General features: G+C 39.8%; 1 protein-coding gene across 39 annotated transcripts in view; it reads right to left on the reverse strand.

Annotated features, from left to right (window-relative positions):
• DLG1 (discs large MAGUK scaffold protein 1) overlaps nt 1–22,256 on the reverse strand; it is a 441,560-nt gene that overhangs the window by 286,363 nt on the left and 132,941 nt on the right. The window lies entirely within an intron of this gene.

A 22,256-nucleotide genomic window follows, 5' to 3' on the forward strand; every position in this document is an offset into this window, starting at 1 on the left:
ATAATAAACCACTGTAGTATTGTCCTTGACTACTTAAACAACTTTGCACTGTACATGAGGCAGAAATGCTTTAAAAGATGCACAAATTGGCCCAAGTTCTAGTAGGTTTATATGGCATCATGTCTCTAGATGGGGACCAAAGTCCTCTGGGTGCAATGAGCTCCTAATGTTGGATGTAGCTGTCGTCACTTTTAGGGATGGAGATTGCGGGATGAATGATACTACCTTTAACACAGTCTGGGAATGAGCCCCCTTTGCTAATGAAAGTAGGGTTTTGGGGGGGATATTCAATTTGTGATTACAGAATAATGACACCCATTAGTTTGAGAGACTTGTATTCTTTGCGGGATGGGGGAGAGGTGTTGGAAATTTAATATAATAATAATATATAATATAAAGGGAAGTGTCTTTGTAGGTTCTAAGGTCAATTTCTTCTAATTTATCAGAAAACCTAGGTTCTGGAAGAGGATGCTTGTGTGGGGAAAAAACTTCTTTAAGATGATCTCTTGTTGATTCTTTCATTAGCCAAGTATGGGTCAACATGTAAGCCTACTCTTCTTAAATGGTCTACTACCATAGAGGTATTTTGGAAAAACACTGGGTGCTGTGGACAGCTCAAATGGGAGGATTTTGCACTAGTGAAGTTCCTTCCCTATAATAAATCAAAGGTGCCTGTGATAAGAACACCTTACAAAAATATGGAAGTGTGCATCTTATAGGTTGAGGTCTGAAAACCAATCCTTCTCAGAGAGGGAGGGTATTATAGAGGCTAGAGTTAACATAAGGGATATATAGTACAGATATGCCTTGAATGATTAATGGAGAGACAAGGAGTGTGAGGTAATATATTTTATTGGACCAAGTTCTGTTTGTGAGAAAGACAAGCTTTTGAGCTACACAGAGCTCTCCCTCAGGTCTGGAAAAGGTACTGAGTGTCACAGCTAAATGCAAGATTAAACAGGAAGATTAGCATAAGTAATTAGCACATATTCTAAGGCGGGCTAATCAATTATTTTTTTATCAAGGTCCAAATTTGTTCATCAAGGTATAAACAAGGTCCAGACTCCAGAGAAAATTTAAAAAAAAAACCAATAATGATATTAAGTAAATAAAATGATTTTACGGTCCATTCAAAATCATCTGGCAATCTAAATTTGGCCCGCGGCCTTCCTATGTACTGCCCTGTTCTAAGGGACCATTCAAGGTGAAGTGGCCTGTTATCACCCCTGTAGTCACAGGACAAAAGCGGGGACTAGTGGGTTATAGATTGTTGTAAAACCATAATCCCAGTGTAGTGATTGAGTCTAGACACACCAACTCAAAGCAGCACCAGACCGTGACAGAACAACAGATACAAAACCAGCAGACATATCTCCACTGCTCCCCCCTGCCCAACACACTTTTCAAGATCCAAGAGTCCTAGACACGCCTACCACACCATGTGGTGTACCTTATCCAGTGCACTAAATGTCCCAATAACAACTACATGGGTGAACCATGACAATCACTGCGCTCTCGAATGAAGTCGCACAGGAAAATGATAAAAGACAAACACCCTGTCACCTACGGGTGAACACTTTTACCAAAGCGATCACTTCTATATCTGACCTATCAGTCCTCGTCTCAAAGGAAACCTACACAACACTTTCAATAGACAAGCCTGGAGCTTAAATTCATAACTTTGCTAGACACTATAAATCATGGTCTTAATAAAGATATTGTATTTACAGCTCATTACAACAATCCCATTTGCATTTCTTAAGAAAGATCTGGACCAAAGGCAGGTTCTGAGTCTGTCAAAGATCCTGGCTGGAAGGAACTGAGGTGGCCGGAGCATCATTTCCTTTTACGGCTTTGCTGTAGAATGCTCGCGAATGATGAGGGAAGTAGTAGGAGGGGGCATGAAAGAATTCCAGTTGTTATAGTTAAAGTTTGTACACTGTCGGGGTGCACCAGCGGATGAAGCCCTATTATGGCAGATATACAGAAGCAAGTTTACGGAGAACTGCAAAATTGTGAGATAAAGCATCATGACAGATGTGAGTTTTAAGGAGAGATTCTTGAGAAGATACTGGCTATGCAGACTGTTTCAGGGAGTTATTCTAGTATGCATAAGGACCTCATGCAAGTACTGTAGTGCAATCTCTTTGTTGTGAAAGTGTAACTTACAAATGTAGATTTTTTTTTTTTGGTTACATAGCTGCACTCAGAAACAAAACAACGTAAAACTTCAGAGCCTACAAGTCCACTCAGTCCTACTTCTTGTTCAGTCAATTGCTAAGACAAACAAGTTTGTTTACATTTACAGGAGATAATACTTCCCTCTTCTTATTTACAATGTCACTAGAAAGTGCAAACAAGCATGTGCATGACACTTTTGTAGCCGGCACTGCAAGGTATCTACGAGCCAGATATGCTAAATATTCATATGCCCCTTCATGCTTCGGCCGCCAATCCAGAAGACATGCTTCCATGCTGATGATGCTTGTTAAAAAAATAATGCTTTAATGAAATTTGTGACTGAACTCCTTGGGGGAAAATTGTATGTCTCCTGTTCTGTTTTACCTGCATTCTGCCATATATTTCATGCAATAGCAGTCTTGGATGATGACCGAACACATGTTCATTTTAAGACCACTTTCCCTGCAGATTTGACAAAACGCAAAGAAGGTACCAGTGTGAGATTTCTAAAGATAGCTACAGCACTCGACCCAAGGTTTAAGAATCTGAAGTGCTGGCCAAAATCTGAGAGGGACAAGATGTGGAGCATGCTCGCAGAAGTCTTAAAAGAGCAACACTCCGATGCGGAAACTACAGAACCCGAACCACCAAAAAAGAAAATCGAGCTTCTGTTGGTGGCATCTGACTCAGATAATGAAAATGAACATGTGTCAGGCTGCACTGCTTTGGATTGTTATCGAGCAGAACCCGTCATCAACATGGACACATGTCCACTGGAATAGTGTTCGAAGCATGAAGGGACATACGAATCTTTAGCATATCTGGCATGTAATATCTTGAGACACCAGCTACAACCATGCCATGAGAACCCCTGTTCTCACTTTCAGGTGACATTATAAACAAGAAGCAGGCAGCATTATCTCCTGCAAACATAAACAAACTTGTTTGTCTGAGCGATTGGCTGAACAAGAAGTAGGACTGAGTGGACTTGCAGGCTCTAAAATAGTACACTTTTATTTTTGAATGCAGGTTTTTTTTGTACATAGTTGGAAGTTCAGCTTTCATGATAAAATACTGCACTCCAGTACTTGTATTAGGTGAACTGAAAAATACTATTTCTTTTGGTTTTTACAGTGCAAATACTTGTAATCAGAAATATAAAGTGAGCACTGTACACTCTGTAATCTGTGTTGTAATTTAAATCAATATATTTGAAAATGTAGAAAACATCCAAAAATATTTAAATAAATGATATTCTATTATTGTTTAGCAGTGGGATTAATTGTGCGATTAATCACAATTAATTTTTTTAATCGCTTGACAGCCATAATAAAAACCCATTCTGCCACATCAGAAACCTTGATTTAAATCACTGATTTTAATTGTGTTTTGCATTTGTACTTTCAGTTATGTTTGATTTGCAACTAAATATATCTTTTACACTAAATTTGGTGCTTCTTTTTGCTAATCAGGAGGATGTACACTATATATATATACACATATATATATATGTATTTATTTAGCAATTATACATCTTAATTTACATTTATTCAGATTCTTACGTTTTATATTTGTATTATGTTAGAAAATAGCCTATGGCAGGGGCCAGCAGACAGAGAGCAGTCTCTTACCCATACTTCTATGTGCCACTGTTTGGTATTCCTCTATACCTAAAGCCTTACCAAATTAGCGGCCATGAAAAACGCATCACAGACTGTGAAAACTGGTCTCCCTCCATGAAATCTCGTCTTTTGTGTACTTTTACCCAATACTATACAGAGTTCACGGGGGAGACCAGTGTGTCTCAAATTTGGGGTCCTGGCCAAAAGGGAGTTGCAGGGAGGTCACAAGGTTATTTTAGGGGTGTCACAGAATTGCCACCCTTACTTCTGCTCTGCTGCCTTCAGAGCTGCGCAGCAGGAGAGTGACGGCTGCTGACTGAAGGCCCAGCTCTGCAGGTAGCAGCACAGAAGTAAGGGTGGAAATACTATACTATGCCATCCTTAGTTCTGCGCTGCTGCTTGTTGTGGTTCTGCCCTCAGAGCTGGGCTCTTGGCCAGCAGCTGCCCCTCTCCAGCTCTGAAGGCAACATCACCACCAGCAGCAGGAAGGGTAGCAGTACTGCAACCCCCCCTACAATAGCCTTGTGACCCCACCACCACCACAACTCCTTTTTGGGTTGGAACCCATATCATTACAACACCATGAAATTTCAGACTGAAATAGCTAAAATAATGAAATTTATGATTTTTAAAATCCCATGACCATGAAATTGACCAAAATGGATTGTGAATTTGTTAGGGGCCTATCTATACCAGTGACTCTCAACCTTTCCAGACTACTGCACCCCTTTCAGGAGTCTTATTTGTCTTGCATACCCCCAAGTTTCACCTGACCTAAAAACTACTTGCTTACAAAATCAGACATAAAAATACAAAAAAAACTCAGAGCACGCTATTACTGAAAAATTGCTTGCTTCTCATTTTACCATATAATTATAAAATATATTAACTGGAATATAAATATTGTACTTACATTTCAGTGTATAAAAAAGTCATTGTATCAAATTTTAGCTTGTACTGATTTTGCTAGTGCGTTTTATGTAGCCTATTGTAAAACTAGGCAAATATCTAGATGAGTTGATGTATCCCCTAGAAGACCTGTGTGTACCCCTGGGTTGAGAACCACTGCTTTATACTCAGTATACTCAACACTTTAAAACAATTAATTTCTGTACCATAGACAAAATACTAGGACAAATTCTGCAGTAATATCATTGTGAATCCGAAAACAGCTGCACTGAAATCAATGGAATATTTTGGATTTCCACAGATTAAACTGAGAGTAGGAATGAGTACCATTCCTCTAATTGTACCTTAGAGAGCACTTTTTCAACTGCACATCATTTTTCCATTAAAATAACATTAGTGAAAATTCCATTTTAAAGAAGCACAGCTGAACTTTAATGAGGGTGATTTGTTTTCCACTCAGCCAACAAATTGATTCTCTAACCTAGTTTTCCCCACTGACAGTACAGTGCAATTAACTCATCTGAACTTAAAACTAAGCAAGACAACAATGAATAAATAAACTGAAAGAGAAAGTAATGACAGTAGAATCTTGAGAAGATATCAATACTGGCGAAGATTACTTGAAGTAACTTAAATGCAAAAGGGAAAATTACGCATTAGTATTTTTTGGCTGTAAGTCTCCTCCCCCCGCCCTCCCTCCCCCATTCTACAGAAAGACGGCGGGGCCAGTTTTTATGATGACTCCCCCTAGCAGAAGCAAGGAGACAAAGAATTCAAGAGAAAGAGCATGAGTGCTCCACTAAAGCCCAGTCAGCTCCCCACTTCTTCAGTTGGAAACAAAGTGCAGAAAGCAAAGTACAGAAAGCAGAGTCCAATACATGCCTGACTAATCTAATCGCCTTCTATGATGAGATTACTGGTTCTGTGGATGAAGGGAAAGCAGTGGATGTATTCCATCTTGACTTTAGCAAAGCTTTTGACACGGTCTCCCACAGTATTCTTGTCAGCAAGTTAAGGAAGTATGGGCTGGATGAATGCACTATAAGGTGGGTGGAAAGTTGGCTAGATTGTCGGGCTCAATGGGTAGTGATCAATGGCTCCATGTCTAGTTGGAAGCCGGTGTCAAGTGGAGTGCCCCAGGGGTCGGTCCTGGGGCCGGTTTTGTTCAATATCTTCATAAATGATCTGGAGGATGGTGTGGATTGCACTCTCAGCAAATTTGCGGATGATACTAAACTGGGAGAAGTGGTAGATACGCTGGAGGGCAGGGATAGGATACAGAGGGACCTAGACAAATTGGAGGATTGGGCCAAAAGAAATCTGATGAGCTTCAATAAGGATAAGTGCAGGGTCCTGCACTTAGGACGGAAGAACCCAATGCACAGCTACAGACTAGGGACCGAATGGCTAGGCAGCAGTTCTGCGGAAAAGGACCTAGGAGTGACAGTGGACGAGAAGCTGGATATGAGTCAGCAGTGTGCCGTTGTTGCCAAGAATGCCAATGGCATTTTGGGCCGTATAAGTACGGGCATAGCGAGCAAATCGAGGGACGTGATCGTCCCCCTCTATTCGACATTGGTGAGGCCTCATCTGGAGTACTGTGTCCAGTTTTGGGCCCCACACTACAAGAAGGATGTGGATAAATTGGAAAGAGTCCAGCGAAGGGCAACAAAAATGATTAGGGGTCTGGAACACATGACTTATGAGGAGAGGCTGAGGAAACTAGGATTGTTTAGTCTGCAGAAGAGAAGAATGAGGGGGGATTTGATAGCTGCTTTCAACTACCTGAGAGGTAGTTCCAGAGAGGATGGTTCTAGACTATTCTCAGTGGTGGAAGAGGACAGGACAAGGAGTAATGGTCTCAAGTTGCAGTGGGGGAGGTTTAGGTTGGATATTAGGAAAATCTTTTTCACTAGGAGGGTGGTGAAACACTGGAATGCGTTTCCTAGGGCGATGGTAGAATCTCCTTCCTTAGAAGTTTTTAAGGTCAGGCTTGACAAAGCCCTGGCTGGGATGATTTAATTGGGTATGGGTCCTGCTTTTGAGCAGGGGGTTGGTCTAGATGACCTCCTGAGGTCCCTTCCAACCCTGATATTCTATGATTCTATGATTCTACATCAACATTCTTCTTCAGAGTTGAGGAGGGGAGAATACAGGATGGTAGAAAAAAAGAGTCCTTTGGAAGTAGTTCTGACTTGTTGTACGTCCATTTTCTTTCATACTACAGAAAGACAGTAAGGACAACTGGCAGATGTAGCAAGTAATACCTGAGGAGGGCTTAACCTCTTTACAGGCGGATAAGTATAGGACCTTTTGGCCAAAGGAAGTATCCGGCACAGGCATAGGGCCCAACTCATACTGCTTATACTCTTGTACAACAGGAAGTTCAGCACTCTCTTCCCAGTAAGTGGATATTTCCCTGATATTTGAGAGATGAGGGCAATTAGCCTGATCAAAAGCTAAAGTCTAATCACAGACACTCCTTAATCCAACTAATGATAGTAGCTATCTTGAGAAGGTTGGGTTGGAAGTGGAACATGCCATCCATCTTGGATGCTTTAAACAACAAATCCTGCATCTTGGTAGGGGCTAGATTAGATGTCCCTGGCGGTACCTTTAAACCCTATACTTTTATGAGACTAGGGTTATCTGATAAAGTTGCTCAAATAGCTCAGGGAGAGACCACAGCGTAATTATAGTTAGGTTCATGATACCTGAGAACCAAGGGTGACATGGCCACCAAGGAGTCAGCAAAATCACCCCTCCCATTTCTACGTGTGCAAAATGTACAACATCAGGTCTTATGTATGTGCTCCCGAGATTATGAACGAAAGTAGAGGCTAGAGAGTCAGAATTATGTTCAGTACAGTCGTTTGTGGCAAATATATTTCACTTAAAATCTTTAATCATTAAAATGTCAAGTTGTAACATTAAATAAAAAAGATTTAAGTCTTGTCTAACCTTTAACCCTCTCTCAATGAGGGACTTAGTCTTGTGCTGGAAGGACTACCACTAAGGGTCAGAGTTCAGTTTCTGTGCTCATCAAAACTAAGATTATTTGCTAACCAAGTATCACATTCATTCCAACTGTGAAGATGTTCCTCCGCAAAGTGGAAATTGTGGAGTTGGAACTGGAGTAAGATCACCAACTCATTTCACCTGTGATCTGATAGCTGTTGTGATAACCTAAAGTCTCCAGTCACTAATAACCTCATGCAAATTTGAACTGACATTCCAATGACGCAAGTCCCACAGCCCATTACCAATCTCCTGAGCTATCTATTCTACTCCCCATAGACTTAATTGTATCAACCTTTTAGCTTTCATATTCTGTGTTGTAGTACACTGAAAAATACTGTCTGCATATGAGGCAGGGCTTCATCTATCCTCAGCACCCACAGCTTTCATTGTCTTTAAAAGAGTTTTTGAGCACCGAGCTCTACTGAAAGTTAAGCCCATCATAAAAGTTGCTTTAAAATCTCAAATTATAATCGCACACATTTTCTTGACTGTAAGTATTATCATGAAGAGTTTTAATGTCAGTTTGAACAAAGCCATTTTTTGCAGGCAATAAAGAAGTATTTTCAATATACAGACGGTTTAACATTTCTTTCTTTTAGAAGTCAACCCAGACCATAAGTTCAAAACAGAATATGTTTTACTGAATGGTTTAAAGTGCTCTAGATAATTCAGCATTTCAAGTTTGGATTTTTTTCGGCACTACATGACTGGAATCAAGCTTATTCATTTCATTTACAATTTACACAAACCCTGTAAGACCTAGAAAGCACCATATCAACCGTCAAAACAATTAAAGTCTAACACCATTCCAATCTATTGCTACAGAGCCCACTAAGAGGCAACTGTAAATTAAATATTAGCCCCTTTGAAAGGCCAAATGGAGTCTAAATGGACTAAGATGAGCTGAAGTCTAAATCACAGTAAGATGATGCCAGCTCTACAATGCCAAAAATACCTCTTTGAGATGACTCGGAATACTGGCATTGTGTGCCGGAGGAGGGAGCATTTTATTTAATTGGGTATTCTAGGGAAAGCCTGGCTATTGAACTGCAGTAATAAATAACAGCTCTTATCTTACATATTTGTTCGAATAAAAAGATCACTTCTGGTAAAGTATCTTAATACACATATCACACACATGTTCCACATTCCCCCACCTGTTTCCTGCTTTACTGATAACATAAGAAAGGCCATACGGGGTCAGACCAAAGGTCCATCTAGCCCAGTATCCTGTCTTCTGACAGTGGCCCAGAGGGAATGAACAGAACAAGTAATCATCAAGTGATCCATTCTCTGTTACTCATTCCCAGCTTCTGGCCAACAGAGGCTAGGGATACCATCCCTGCCCATCCTGGCTAATAGCCATTGATGGAGCTATCCTCCATGAATTTATCTAGTTCTTTTTTGAACCCTGTTATAGTCTTGGACTTCACAACATCCTCTGGCAAAGAGTTCCACAGGCTGACTGTGCATTGTGTGAAGAAATACTTCCTTTTCTTTGTTTTAAACCTGCTGCCTATTAATTTCATTTGTGACGCCTAGTTAAGGGAATATCACACATGCTCACATGCCCTTCCCTCCTTTACTCGGGAATATTTAAATCCTCTTAGACAGTACATCTGCTTATTCCTTTATAAATCATTCTACTGGAAGAGACTGATCTACCTCTGTTGCTGCTATGTGAAGAGAAAAGGAGTACTTGTGACACCTTAGAGACTAACAAATTTATTTGAGCATAAGCTTTTGTGAGCTACAGCTCACTTCATTGTATGCACGAAAGCTTATGCTCAAATAAATTTGTTAGTCTCTAAGGTACCACAAGTCCTCCTTTTCTTTTTGCGGATACAGACTAACACGGCTGCTACTCTGAAACCTATGTGAAGAGAATGAGCCACTCTCTCATATCAGGAGTGTTCGAGTGGCTACTCTATAACTACCTTCCTACCCCCCACCACCATGCAACACACACAACACAAAAGTTTTTTAGTGTAAATGTTCTTGTAATAGTCCTCATGCAAAATGCTATTAATGAAATATGAACAGAGGATTCAGCATATTAAGCTATTTTAAAATTTTAACAATATGCTGAACAAATATATTCTTCCCTTCTCTAGAGCTATGATGTTATTTTTCTGATGAGCTCCATTTGCAGCCCTCTGGATACACAAATCTAAAGATAAACCCTTCACCACATGACTAGTATCTGAGCTGAGTTGATTCACAGTAACACCATGGAAACACTGGCAGCTGCCTTCAGAGATTTGCTTCCATGAGATAAGGATACAATATTAATGCAATCTCAAGGTAATTACATTGCACAATACAGCCAAGTTCTGTATAATAATATGAGATATTAAAGCTCTATAAAAATTAAACATAGGTAACCTTTTTGCAGCGTTTAACAATCACTGTCTGCAAGCAACATTGTTTTATTATAGTAATTTCTTTAATTAAAATACTACCAATAATTATATTATTGTATGTTTCATTGCTATTTAATGTTACTCAAAGTGATTTTTATTTCATAAGTAAATAAGATTATTATTAATAAAACCAGACTTTGTGAGCTACAAGTTTCAAAGTATTTCTAGTAGGGCTGTCGATTAATCGCAGTTAACTCGTGTGATTAACACAAAAAAATTAATTTGGATAAAAAAAAATTATGATTTATCGCACTGTTAAACAATAGAATACCAATTGAAATATATTAAATATTTTGGATGCTTTTCTACAATTTCAAATATATTGATTTCAGTTACAACTCATAATACAGATGGTACTATGCTCACTTTATATTATTTTTATTATACATATTTGCACAGTAAAAAATGAAAAAAATAGTATTTTCCAATTCTCCCCATAAAAGTATTGCAGTGCAATCTCTTTATCATGAGAATGTAAGTAACAAATGTAGATTTTTTTTTGTTATATACCTGAACTCAAAAAAAAAAAAAATGTAAAACTTTAGAGCCTAGAAGTCCACTCAGTCCTACTTCTTGTTCAACTAATCACTAAGACAAACAGGTTTGTTTACATTTATGGGAGATACTGCTGCCTGCTTCTTATTTACAATGTCACCTGAAAGTGAGAACAGGCGTTCGCATGGCACTTTTGCAGCCGGTGTTGCAAGATATGCTAAACATTAGCCACCATTCCAGAGGGATGCTGCTCGTTACAAATTTAATTAATGCATTATTTTTTTAATTGAACTCCTTGGGGGGGAATTTTATGTTTCCGGTTCTGTTTTACCCGCATTCTACCACATATTTCATATTACAACAGTTTTGGATGATGACCCAGCACATGATCGTTTTAAGAACACTTTCGCAGCAGATTTGACAAAACACAAAGAAAGGTATCATTTTGAGATTTCTAAAAATAGCTACAGCACTCGACCCAAGGTTTAAGAATCTGAGGTGCCATCCAAAAATCTGAGAGGGGCGAGGTGTGGAGCATGCTTGCAGAAGTCTTAAAAGAACACTCTGATGAAGAAACTACAGAACCCAAACCACCAAAAAACAAAATCAACCTTCTGCTGGTGGCATCTGACTCAGATGATGAAAATGAACATGCGTCAGTCTGCTCTGCTTTGGATCATTATCGAGCAGAACCCATCATCAGCATGGACACTTGTCCTCTGGAATGGTGGTTGAAGCATGAAGGGAACACCTGTTCTCACTTTCAGGTGACATTGTAAACAAGAAACAAATTGTAACCAAACCTGCTTGTCTGAGAGATTGGCTGAACGAGAAGTAGGACCGAGTGGACTTGCAGACTCTAAAGTTTTACACTGTTTTATTTTTGAAAGCAGGTTTTTTTATACAGAATTCTACATTTGTAAGTTCAATTTTCATGATAAAGAGATTGCATTACAGTACTTATATTAGGTGAATTGAAAAATACTATTTCTTTTGTTTTTTACAGTGCAATTATTTGTAATAAAAAATAAAGTGAGCACGGTACACTTCGTATTCTGTGTTGTAATTGAAATAGATATATTTGAAAAGGTAGAAAATATACAAAAATATTTAAATAAATGGTATTCTATTATTAACAGCGTGATTAATCACAATTACATTTTTTAATTGCTTGACAGCCCTAATTTTTAGCTTTTTTGGGGAGGAGGGGCCCTGTCCTATGGAAAAAATTTAAATAATTTTGTGACAATGGAAAAGGCAAGCCCAGGCATCATTTAATTCTATAACACTGAGAGTGTATATAAACTCGATTTTAAGTTCTAAGATCCTAAACTACAAAACTATTGAATTATTTTACTGAAAAAAATGGGATCTGTTAAATATTTCACATAGAATCATAGAATGTCAGGGTTAGACGGGACCTCAGGAGGTCATCTAGTCCAACCCCCTGCTCAAAGCAGGACCAATCCCCAACTAAATCATCCCAGCTAGGGCTTTCTCAAGCCTAACCTTAAAAACCTCTAAGGAAGGAGATTCCACCACCTCCCTAGGTAACGCATTCCAGTGTTTCACCACCCTCCTAGTGAAAAAGGTTTTCCTAATATCCAACCTAAACCTCCCGGACTGCAACTTGAGACCATTATTCCTTCTTCTGTCATCTGCTACCACTGAGAACAGTCTAGATCCATCCTCTTTGGAACCCCCTGACAGGTAATTGAAAGCAGCTATCAAATCCCCCCTCATTCTTCTCTTCCGCAGACTAAACAATCCCAGTTCCATCAGCCTCTCCTCATAACTCATGTGTTCCAGTCCCTTAATCATTTTTCGTGCCCTCCGCTGGACGCTTTCCAATTTTTCCACATCCTTCTTGTAGTGTGGGGCCCAAAACTGGACACAGTACTCCAGATGAGGCCTCACCAATGCCGAATAGAGGGGAATGATCACGTCCCTTGATCTGCTGGCAATGCCCCTACTTACACAGCACAAAATGCCATTGGCCTTCTTGGCTACAAGGGCACACTGTTGACTCATATCCAGCTCATGGTCCACTGTAACCCGTAGGTCCTTTTCTGCAGAACTGCTGCCGAGCCATTCGGTCCCTAGTCTGTAGCAGTGCATGGGATTCTTCCGTCCTAAGTGCAGGACTCTGTACTTGTCCTTGTTTAACTTCATCAGATTTCTTTTGGCCCAATCCTCCAATTTGTCTAGGGCCCTCTGTATCCTATCCCTACCCAGTGTATCTGCCACTCCCCCCAGTTTAGCGTCATCTGCAAACTTTCTAAGGGTGCAGTCCACGCCATTCTCCAGATCATTAATAAAGCTACTGAAGAAAACCGGCCCCAGGACTGACCCTTGGGGCACTCTGCTTGATACCGGCTGCCAACTAGACATGGAGCCGTTGATCACTACCTGTTGAGTCCGACGATCTGGCCAGCTTTCTATCCACCTTATCGTCCATTCATCCAGCCCATACTTCTTTAACTTGCTGGCAAGAATTCTGTGGGAGACCGTATCAAAAGCTTTGCTAAAGTCAAGGAATAACACGTCCACTGCTTTCCCCTCATCCACAGAGCCAGTTATCTCGTCATAAATGCTTATACAGTTTAATGTTTCTGAAAAGACTTCAAGGTCCATCCATTTAATTTAGGCTTTTTCTCATATGAGACAGTTTTAGATCTCTCTTCTCTGATGGATTTTGGATCCTTCATTCAATTAATCTTGACCATAGGCTTGTTTAGACAATCATTTTTGTGTGTTTTCTCAAATGCTGTGTTTCAATACAGTTAGGGTAATTAAAATGTGCTATATACGAAACTAAAAAAAAAAAAAAAAAAAAAAAGGCCAAAAAAGGTAGCACCCACTTCACAAAATATGCAACAAGATAAATAAGAAGAGAACAGAAAGTTGTTCAAAGATGACTTGCAAATGAAAAAATTAGTGTGTGTGTGCGGTGTATATATGAGATAAACTAATTTTTTCATTTGCAAGTCATCTTTGAACAATTTCCTCTGTGTGTGTGTGCGCGTGTGTATACACACACACAGAGTTATGATGTATAAAAGTCTGAAAGAACACCCCAACTTTTAAATCTCCTTTCCCACCCCCAAAAAAGATGGAGGTGCTGATTATTTTAAAATTTTGATTCAGACTGAAATTTTGTGGGGCTTATTTGTTTTGATTAACTCCCATTTAATTCCAACTAACACACACTCATTAGAAAAGATGCTTTCTGGCCAAGAGGTGAATATAGCTGGACCCCTTGGTAACAGTGACCATAATATAATTAAATTTAACATCCCTGTTGCAAGAAAAACACCACAGTGGCCCAACACTGTAGCATTTAATTTTAGAAAGGGGAACTACACAAAATGAGGAGGTTAGTTAAGGTGCAGAGCCAAAAGTGAAATCCCTGCAAGCTGCATGGAAACTTCCTGAAGACACCATAAAAGAGGTCAACTTAAATGTATACCCCAAATTAAAAAACATAGTAAGAGAACCAAAAAAGTGCTACCGTGGCTAAACAACAAAGTAAAAGAAGCAGAGACAAAAAGGCATCCTTTAAAAAGTGGAAGTTAAATTCTAGTGAGGAAAATAGAATGGAGCATAAATGCTAGCAAATGAAGTGTAAAAATATAATTAGGAAGGCCAAAAAAGAATTTGAGGAAGTTAACCAAAAACTCAAAAATAGCCAAAAAAAAAAAAAAAAAAAAAAACCACAAAAATTTAAGTACACCAGAAGCAGGAAGACTGCTAAACAACCAGTGGGGCCACTGAACGATCAAGATGCTAAAGGAGCACTCAAGGACAATAAGGCCATTGCAGAGAAACTAAATGAATTCTTGCATTGCTCTTCACAGCTGAATATGTGAAGGAAATACACAAACCTGAGCCATTCTTTTTAGGTGACAAATCTGAGAAGCTGTCCCATTTTGAGGCAAGAGGCGGATTTACAGTAAAACACAGGGTACTATGGCACAGAGCACCCCCACGACCCCAGTCCACGACCCCAGTCCACGACCCCAGTCCACACCACCAGCCCCCTGCCCTCCCTGACTCCTGCACCCCCTATATATACGCAACCCCCCCATACCCCATGCCCTGACTCCTGCAACCCCCCCATCCCCACACTGAGCACTAAACAGGAGCTCCTGCACCACCCCCCACATTCCCACCTGCACCCCTCACACCAAATGGGAACTGCCCCAGATAAGCACTCCACACCCCAACCTCCTGCCCCAACCCTGAGCCCCCTCCCAAAAACCTAATTCCTGGCCTGCTCCTGCACCTTAACTTCCTCCCAGGCCCTGCACCCCCAGCCCTGAGCCCTCTCCCGCACCCTAAGTCCTGGCCAGACCGTACACTCCAACATGTTTTTACCTTTTTTTTTTTTTTTTTTTTTTTAAAGTGCTCTTATTCAGAGTGCTTTACAATAGTTAGCTAATGGTACAAACAATATTTGGAAAGATCATTAAGTGGTCCACCAAGACCCTCAGCAATTTTCAAGTGGTCTGTGGAAAAATGTTCAGACTACAAAAACAATCAAGGTACCTCACTATATTTTCCTTTACATCCTGTTACTTATAGGAGGAGGATGAAGAAAAAAAGAATGAAAAACGGAGGTGGGGGGAAAATAAGAGAGAATGTTCTCTTTCTTGGCTGGGTCACAAGGAGGGGCCCCAAAAACGAAGCTGAGCACAGGGCCCCATGAATTCTAAATTCACCACTGGATTGAGGTGTCATTAGAGGAGGTTTTGGAACAAACTGATAAACTAAACAGTAAAAAGTCACCAGGACTGGATGGTATTCACCCAAGAGTTCTGAAGGAACTCAAATGTGAAATTGCAGGACTACCTATAGTAGTCTGTAACCCATCATTTCAATCAGCTTCTGTACCAAATGACTGGAGGATAGCTAATGTGACGCCAATTTTGTAAAAGGGCTCCAGAGATGATTCCGGCAATTACAGGCCAGTAAGCCTGACTTCAGTACCAGGCAAACTGGTTGAAACTATAGTAATTGTCAGACATACAGATGAACATAATTTGTTGGGGAAGAGTCAACGTGCTTTTTGTAAAGAGAAATCATGCCTCACCAATCTGCTAGAATTCTTTGAGGGGGGTCAACAAGCATGTGGACAAGGGGGATCCAGTGGAGATAGTGTACTTAGATTTTCAGAAAGCCTTTGACAAGGTCCCTCACCAAAGGCTCTGAAGCAAAATTGGCTGTCATGGGATAAGAGGGTAGGTCCTATCATGGACTCATAAAAGACAGGAAACAAAGGGTAGGAATAAAAGGTCAGTTTTCAGAATGGAGAGAGGTAAATAGTGGTGTCCCCTAGGGGTCCGTACAGGGACCAGTCCTATTCAACATATTCATAAATGATATGGAAAAAGGGGTAAACAGTGAGGCGGCAAAATTTGCAGATGATACAAAACTACTCAAGATAATTAAGTCCTAGGCAGACTGCAAAGAGCTACAAAAGGATCTCTCAAAACTGGGCAACAAAATGACAGGTGAAATTCAACACTGATAATGCAAAGTAATGCACACTGGAAAACATAATCCCAACTATACTTATTGTGACGGGGCAAGGCCAGATGGTTATAGAAAAGTAGTGGGAGATAGATATATTGGCTCTAGGCTAAACAAATCCCTGGTACCAGGATAAGTGAAATGGAAGCTGCTCCAGGTCAATTAAGACACCTGGGGCCAATTAAGAACTTTCCAGAAGGCAGGGAGAACGCTAGGTTGATTGGGACACCTAAAGTCAATCAGGGGCTGGCTGAAACCACTTAAAAGCCTCCCAGTCAGTCAGGTGGGTGCGGATATCAGGAGCTGTGGGAGGAAGTTGTGCTGCTGGAGAGGCTGAGTAGTACACACCATATCAGGCACAAGGAAGGAGGCCCTGAGGGAAGGGTGAAGTGGAGCTTGAGGAAGTGAGGGGGAAGTAGCCCAGGGAATTGTACATGTCATGTTTCTAAAAGGTCAGCTACCATAGCTGATACTATTAGGGTCCCTGGGCTGGAGCCCGGAGCAGAGGGTGGGCCTGGGCTCCCCCCACCCTTTGCCCCCTGATTAATCACTGAGACTGGGAGACAACCAAGACTGTGCAAGGAAGGATAACTTCTCCTCACCTCCCTAGCTGGCTTATGATGAAAATGGCTCAGTAGACTGTGACCCTTGTCTCTATAGAGAGAAGGGTTATGTGGAGGGTCACAGTGAGCCTCTGAGGCTAGCGAAATCCACCAGGAAACGCGGGACCCACGGTGGCAAGGACAGAGCTTTGTCACAATATAAAATGATAAATTAATCTAAATTAGCTGTTACCACTCAAGAAAGAGATCTTGGCATCACTGTGGATAATTCTCTGAAAACATCCACTCAATGGGCAGTTGCAGTCAAGGAAGTAAACAGAATGTTGGGAATAATTAAGAAAGGGATAGATAATATCTTATTGCCTCTATAAACCCATAGTACACCCACACCTTGAATCCTGTGTGTACGTGTGGTCTCTCCCTGTCAAAAAAGATATACTGGGTTTGGAAAAAGCTCAGAAAAGGGCAACAAAAATGATTAGGGGTATGGAACAGCTTCCATGTGAAGAGAGATTAATAAGACTGGGACTTTTCAGCTTGGAAAAGAGACGACTAAGGGGGATAGAACAGAGGTCTATAAAATCATGACTGGTGTGGAGAAAGTAAATAAGGAAGTGTTATTTACTCCTTTTCATAACACAAGAACTAGGGGTCAGCAAATGAAATTAATAGACAGCACATTTAAAACAAACAAAAGGAAGTATTTCTTCACACAATGCACAGTTAACCTGTGGAACTCTTTGCCAGATTTTGTTGTGAAGGCAAAGACTATAACAGTGTTTAAAAAAGAACTAGATGCATTCATGGAGGATAGGCCCATCAATGACTATTACCCAGGATGGGCAGGGATGGTGTCCCTAGCCTCTGTTTGCCACAGCAGGGAATAAGCAACAGGGAACGGATCATTTGATGATTACCTGTTCATTCCCTCTGAAGCACCTGGCATTGGCCACTGTTGGAAGACAGGACACTGGGCTAGATGACCTTTGGTCTGACCCAGTATGACCATTCTTATGTTCTTATAAAAGATTCAAACACCTTAAACACTGATATTGTTCACAGTTCAAACATGAAACATTGTGACTGTCTCTAGCAAAGTGAGGGAAGACCAAACTTAACATTCCTGATCTTTCTAACAGTAAAAACACAGCATTATTTTAACAAAACCTCTCCGACTTCTTTGCTACCTTATTATGATGTGTAAAGATGTGTCTGGACCCACCCTTGCCCACAGCAGCTGACAGCAGCAATTACAGCAAAAGGCTTTTAAAGAAAGGTCTCAAGAATTTTTTTAAAAGAGTAAAATAATGTGTTTTCTTTTCATGGAAGCATCTGAACAGTTTTGGATGAAATTTTCCAAAATTGATATGCAGTATGGAAAAATTGAACGCAAACAATTAAAGTTTGGCAAAGTTATAAAATAACTGAATATAGGGTATCATAAAGGGAAATGTTGGGAAACCTTAACAATAGATGGCAAACCCTCTAATACTGAATGACAATAACTACCATTATTTAGACTGGAAAGGGGAAAAAAATTAAGGAAACTTGAAAAATACTGTATAATTTTAAAAATCACAACTGAAGTCCTATCACCAAATTGTTTTTGTTTTCTTAAAAAGAAAAACAAAATACCTCAATCCACCTGACTGATTCAAAAATTAGAATGATATAAAATTAAATGGCATATGTTAAATGGATTAAAAGGTAGCTAAATGATAGGTTTCAAAATGTAATTATAAATGGGGGATCATTATCAAGCAGGTGTGTTTCTAATGGGATAACACAGGGACTGATTCTTGGCCCTGCGTTATTTAACATTTTTATCATTGACTTGGAAGAAAACACAAAATCATTGCTGATAACATTAGCAGATGACACAAAAATTGGGGGAGTAGTTACGAAGAGGATAGGTCACTGATTCAGAGTGATCTGGCTCACTTGGCAAGTTGAGCGCAAGCAGCAAATATGCATTTTAATATGGCTAAATGTCAATGGAACAAAGAATGTAGGCCATCCTTACAGGATGGAGGACTATATCCTAGGAAGCAGTGACTGAAAAAGATTTGGGGGTTGTGGTGGATAATCAGCTGAACATGCATGAGTTCCCAGTGCCACACTGTGGCCAAAGGGGCTAATGAGATCCTTGGATGCATAAAAAGGGGAATCGAGTAGGAGTAGAGAAGTTATTTTACCTCTGTATTTTGCACTGATGCTACCACTGCTGGAATACTGTGTCCAGTTCAGGTGACCACAATCCAAGAAGGATCTTAATTGGAGAGGGTTCAGAGAAGAACCATGAGAACGATTAAAGGATTAGACAATGTACCTTAGTGACAGACTCAAGGAACTCAATCTATTTATCTTAACAAAGAGAAGGTTAAAGGGTGTCATGATTACAGTCTGTAAGTACCTACTACAAGGGAAACAAATCTTTAATAAAGGGTTCTTCATTCTAGCAAAGAAAGGTATAACATGCTCCAAAGGCTGGAAGTTGAAGCTAGACTAATTCAGATTGGAAACAAAGCATAACAGTGAGAGTAATTAACCACTGGTTACAATTAACCTTGTAAATTAACCACAGTTTACAAGGGTCATGGTGGATTCATCACCACTGACAATTTTAAAATAAAGAATGGATCTTTTTATAAAAGATCTATTCTCGGAATTACTCTGGAGAAGTTCTGTGGCCTTCGTTGTACAGGAGATCACTTTAGATTATCACAATGGTCCCTTAAGGCCTTGGAATCTAAGAAAAACTGCATTGAGTTTGAGATAGAAGTGGGAAGCAGACCTGTTGAAAGTCTATGGACAAGGACAAAAGGGGTACAAAACAAGGGTGATGTCATGGTAGGTGTCTACTATGGACCAGCTAACTCAGAAGAAGAGGTGAATGAGGCTTTTTAAAAACAATTAACAAAAACATCCACAACACAGGACTCGATGGTGATGAGGACTTCAGACATCTGTTGGGAAAATAATAGAGCTGGGCACAAATTATCCAACAAGTTCTTGGAATGCACTGGAGACAACTTTTTATTACAGAAGGTGGAGAAAGCAACTAGGAAATGATTCTAGATTTGATTCTGACAAACAGGGAGGAACTGGTTGAGAATTTGAAGGTGAAGAGAGGTTGGGTAAAAGTGATCATGAAATGATACCTTAGAGACTAACCAATTTATTTGAGCATAAGCTTTCGTAAGCTTTAGCTCACTTCATCGGATGCTCACTTCATGCATCCGATGAAGTGAGCTGTAGCTCACGAAAGCTTATGCTCAAATAAATTGGTTAGTCTCTAAGGTGCCACAAGTACTCCTTTTCTTTTTGCGAATACAGACTAACACGGCTGCTACTCTGAAACTTGTCATGAAATGACAGAATTCACGATTCTAAGGAATAGCAGGAGGGAAAACAGCCAAATAAAGACAATGGATTTCAAAAAGGCAGATTTTAGCAAACTCACAGAATTAATCGTTAAGATCCCATGGAAAACAAATCTAAGGGAAAAAAGGGCTCAGGAGAGTTGACAGTTTATAAAGAGACATAGAATCATAGAATGTCAGGGTTAGACGGGACCTCAGGAGGTCATCTAGTCAAACCCCCTGCTCAAAGCAGGACCAATCCCCAACTAAATCATCCCAGCCAGGGCTTTGTCAAGCCTGAACTTAAAAACCCTGTAAGGAAGGAGATTCCACCACCTCCCTACGTAACCCATTCCATTGCTTCACCACCTTCCTAGTGAAAAAGTTTTTCCTAATATCCAATATCCATTATTTTCCTAATGCTCTTTATTATGGGCACAAGAGTAAATCTATCCCAGTGCATAGCAAGTATGGTAAGAGACCATCCTGGCTTAACCAGGAGATCTTCAACAACCTGAAACTCAAGAGAGAGTGTGTCAGGCAAAATATGGAAACTAGATCAAATTATGAAGGACAAATATAAAAAATAACACAAGCATGTAGGGACAACGTTAGAAGGGCCAAGGCAAAAAACTGAGATTAAACTACCTAGTGGCATAAAGGGTAACAATAAAACATTTTACATATACATAAGAAGCCACAGGAAGACCAAGGATCAGGCAGACCCATGAGGACAGAAAGACAATAACAGAAAACACAGCAATGGCTGAAGTATTAAATGCCTTTTATGTTTCCGTTTTCACCAAAAAAAATTAGCAGTGATTGGACTACTAACACAGAGAACTTCAGTGTAAATAAGGTAGGATCTGAGGCTAAAATAGGAAAAGAACAAGTTAAGAATTACTTTAAAAAGTTAGAAGTCTTCAAGTCAGCAGGGCCTGATGAAATACATCCTAGAATACTGAAGGGATCTCTACACCATTAGCGATTATCTTTGAGAATTCACGTAGGACAGGAGAGATCCCAGAGGAATGGAAACGCGCAGAGAAAGGATCTATTTATAAAGAGAGTTATCAGGACAACCCAGGGATTATACACCAGTCAGCTTAACTTCAGTACCCAGAAAGATAATGGTGCAAATAATCAATTTGTAAGCACCTTGAAGATAAGAAGATTATAAGTAATAGCCAACATGGATTAATCAAGAACAAATCATGTCAGACCAACCTAATACCCTTCTTTGAAAGGGTAACAAGTTTTGTGGATAGGCGGGAAGCAGAAGATGTCATATCTCAACTTCAATAAGGCTTTTGATACTATTTCATATGACATTCTCAAACAAACTAGAGAAATATAACCTAGACAAAGCTGCTATATGGTGGATGCACAACTGGTTGGAAAAGCATACTCAGAGTAGTTAGAAACAAATACTTTACTGTAACTGTGGTTCCTCGAGACGTGATGCAGACAAGTATTCCACCTAAGGGTGTGCATGCCCAGTGCGCTGGAGCCAAGGAATTTTGTCTAGAAGTATTGCTCATCCTTCGAGTTCGGAGATGACCATGACATCTCTGGTTGGTTTAGTTTCTGTGAACACGTGAGTGGCTGATGAGGCCAATTTGAGCTTTGAACTGTCAGTGGCACACTGAACAAGAAATGTCGCTATGGATTACATGATTAACAGCAGACATGTTAGACGACTTAGAAAACCTTTGTGCCTACTTAAAGCACTATAGTTACTGTTCTGCAATAGCCTATAATGGAACCTCTATAGACTTTCTCTTCTATCATCTCTCATTAATTTATAACGATATAAAACTGAAAGTGAAATCTGATCTGGTCATGAAAGACATCCTATTTATTCTAAATAAGTCAAAATAAAAATAGCAGCTAACAACAGCTAGGATATTGTTTACACTTTGAAACAGTTATGGATTTGCTATAGAGGTAAAGATTCCTAGAGCACACATTTGTAAATATATCTAAATATTTATATTTCTACATGTTTTCATAGTATCCCATGTTAAATAAGCTAAGGAAGTTGGTTGTTTAGATAGTAAGAAATGAGTTAAAGTAAAAGTTGAATCCAGCTCATCAATAAACAAAATGAAGCTAAACTCAATTTTAATACAGAACTTCTGAAATCTC

The sequence above is a fragment of the Lepidochelys kempii genome, chromosome 9 (assembly GCF_965140285.1).
Source record: "Lepidochelys kempii isolate rLepKem1 chromosome 9, rLepKem1.hap1, whole genome shotgun sequence".
Lineage (NCBI taxonomy): Eukaryota > Metazoa > Chordata > Testudines > Cheloniidae > Lepidochelys > Lepidochelys kempii.